Genomic DNA, 3,298 nt, shown 5'->3' on the forward strand with positions numbered 1-3,298 from the left:
CCCCCTTGAAAGGCAACCATGTCTTCGCGCTCCCCTTATGCATCGCGTCTTTCCACCTTCCGAGCCCCCGGATGGGGGATACTCGCAGTCTTTCCGCCTTGTCGTCGGAGGAACGCAACTTCACGGAAGTTGATACCTTTCAGCCATCGTTCGGCTTCAAGGATTTTCATCAGGCAGCCCGGCCGCATCCCCTCGCCGGTGGTCACCCAAGACGGTGACCACCAGCTCCTGGGTGGGGAAAGGCAAGCCGGGCTGCGATTTCTGCCCCTCCCTCAGCTTCAAGGATGTTCATCATCAGTGCTGGGGAGGGGAGTGCGTCGAGTTGGGGTCGGTCTCCGCGCGGGCAGCGGCCCGCTCCTTCCCTCAGTGATCGGGGGGAGGGGCGTTTGCCGTTCGTGGCGCTGGCAGCTGCCGCGTGTCCGGCTCTCCGGTCCGGGCGGCTTCGGCGCTGCTCCCGGTGCCACCTTCCGTCGCGGCAGCCGGAAGAGGTTTCTCCACCGACGAGATAGTCGGTGCCGCCCACGGACTGACCTCCAACTCTACGGCCTTCTGCTCGTCCTCGCCCCTCGAGTGGGGATGTGGGCGAGGGCTTTATGGCAGCAGCATCCGCCCTGGCTGCTGTTTGGCCGCTCGGAGCAGAAGTCGTCGTCGCCGCCGCTGGAGCGAGCGGCGACGAGCCATCCGTCGGCCTTCTGTTGCTCCGCAGGCCCTCCAATTGTGGGGGGTTGTTCGTACCTGTGGAGGCAGAACCGAAGTTCCGTTTGTAATGGCACCTTGAGTGCCGGTGTTTTGTTCATTGTGGCTGTTGGGGCCTGAACATGTATGTATTTTCGGCACGGAGCCGTGTTTTTCCTCATTACGAGCGCTAAGACTCGCCTGTCGGCTATCTGAACCGCTTCACCAAGCGTGAGTTGCCTCGTGCAAAGGTGACGAGTGAGGTATCCGTCCCAGAGGCGTAGGAGTCCCTTGGCTCGGTCGGCCTTGCTGTCCGAGGCTTCTCTTGCTTAGTTAAAGGAACCCTCGGCCGCTCTTTGATGAGCCGAAGCCGGGGGCAGCGGTGTCAGCATGGACAGAGGCGGAGTTGGCTCGAAAAGAAGACTTCGTCGGCCGGAGCCTGGCCGGGCCATCCACTGGCGGGACCAACGCCGGAGTCGAGTTGTCGAGGCCACGAGCCGGGCTGATGTCCTTGGGGGACAGCTGGCTGAGGCTTCGGGGTGGCCGGCCGAGCTGTCTGCTCAAGCCGGATTCCTGGAGAAGACCCCGCCGGCGATGGTCCGGGCGTGGTGCTGATGTCGTCCTTCGGAGTGGAGGTCCTCTGACCGCGTCGCCGTCCGAGGCTGGGTCGGACTTCGCCGAAGGTGTAGTTGACGCCGAGGGTGCTGCTGCTCCCTTCGACTGTCTAGGTCCGAGCCTGCATGATCGATTTATCTTGTAGTGTGTGTATGTTTTCTGTGGACGCCGAGGCCCAAACACACCATCGTCGTGTAGTAAAGCTGCGTTTCTTTTCCTCTTGTTTTGAGTATTTGGACTTATTTGTCGGTAACAGAATTGTTTGTCCGAGCGAGAGTTACTTTTCACGGAAGGTGATGAGTGAGGTATCCGTATCCCGGAGGCGTAGGAGTCCCTCGGCTCGGTCGGCCTTGCCGCTTACGTGTACTCTTACTCGTCCGTAGGGTTCTGCCATCGATATAGTCGAGAAGGCCCGAAAAATCATTTCAGCAGAAGAGTTTTCGAGCGTGAAGACTTGTTCGGTCCACGAAATCACCTATCCGAGCGTGAGTTACTTATCGCAGAAGGTGATGAGTGAGGTATCCGTATCCCGGAGGCGTAGGAGTCCCTCGGCTCGGTCATCCTTGGCTGCTTACGTGTACTCCGTCGTTTTCAGGATCCCACTTTCGAAGTAGTCGAGAAGCACGAAAGACATTCTGGCAGAAAAGATCTTTTTCCGAGGAAAATTATGACGCAGAGGGGGTTCCCCCCTTCTAGCCCCCGAGGGAGGGTCGGGCTTTGCCGAGGCAAGGCTGACCCTTCCTTGATGGTTAGACTTCGTGTGTGAACGAGGTGTACGAACAACTTGAAAGCATCTTAAGGGTAGAAGCGACGTAGCTGTCGGATGTTCCAAGCGTTGCTGTAGACCTCGCCTTGACTGTTGGCCAGCTTATACGTCCCGGGCTTCAGAACTTTGGTGATGACGAACGGCCCTTCCCAGGGAGGCATGAGCTTGTGCCGCCCTCGGGCGTCTTGTCGCAGCCGAAGCACCAAGTCGCCCACCTGGACGTCTTGGGACCGAACCCCTCGGGCGTGGTAGCGTCACAGGGACTGCTGATACCGCGCCGAGTGTAGCAAGGCCATGTCCCGAGCCTCTTCCAGCTGGTCCAGTGAGTCTTCTCGGTTAGCTCGATTGCTTTGGTCGTCGTAGGCCCTCGTCCTCGGGGAACCGTATTCTAAGTCTATGGGCAAGATGGCCTCGGCCCCATAGACTAGAAAGAACGGTGTGCAGCCCGTGGCTCGGCTCGGCGTTGTCCTCAGACTCCAGACCACCGAGGGGAGCTCCTTCATCCATCGCTTGCCGAACTTGTTGAGGTCGTTGTAGAACCGCGGCTTGAGTCCTTGCAGGATCATGTCGTTGGCACGCTCTACTTGCCCATTCGTCATGGGGTGAGCCACGGCGGCCCAGTCCACCCGGATATGGTGATCCTCGCAGAAGTCCAGGAACTTTCTGCCGGTGAACTGGGTGCCGTTGTCGGTGATGATGGAGTTCAGGACCCCAAAGCGATGGATGATGTTGGTGAAGAACGCCACCGCCTGTTCGGACCTGATGCAGTTTAGGGGTCGGACCTTGATCCACTTGGAGAATTTGTCGATGGCGACCAGCAGGTGCGTGTAGCCCCCGGGTGTCTTCTACAAGGGGCCGACGAGGTCCAGACCCCACACAGCAAACGACCAGGTGATGGGTATGGTCTGCAGAGCCTGAGCGGGCAGGTGGGTCTGCCTTGCATAGAATTGACACCCCTGGCAGGTGCGGACAATCCTAGTGGCGTCGGCCACCACGGTCGGCCAGTAGAAACCTTGTCGGAAGGCGTTTCCAACATGGGCTCGAGGTGCTGCGTGATGACCGCAAGCCCCCGAGTGTATTTCTTGTAAGAGCTCCTGGCCTTCGGTGATGGATATGCATAGCTGGAGGATGCCTGAGGGGCTGCGGTGGTAGAGCTCCTTCCCGTCCCCCAGCAAGACGGATGACTTGGCGCGCCGCGCCAACCGCCGAGCTTCGGCTCGGTCGAGGGGTAGCTCTCCTCGG

The sequence above is a fragment of the Zea mays genome, chromosome 7 (assembly GCF_902167145.1).
Source record: "Zea mays cultivar B73 chromosome 7, Zm-B73-REFERENCE-NAM-5.0, whole genome shotgun sequence".
Lineage (NCBI taxonomy): Eukaryota > Viridiplantae > Streptophyta > Magnoliopsida > Poales > Poaceae > Zea > Zea mays.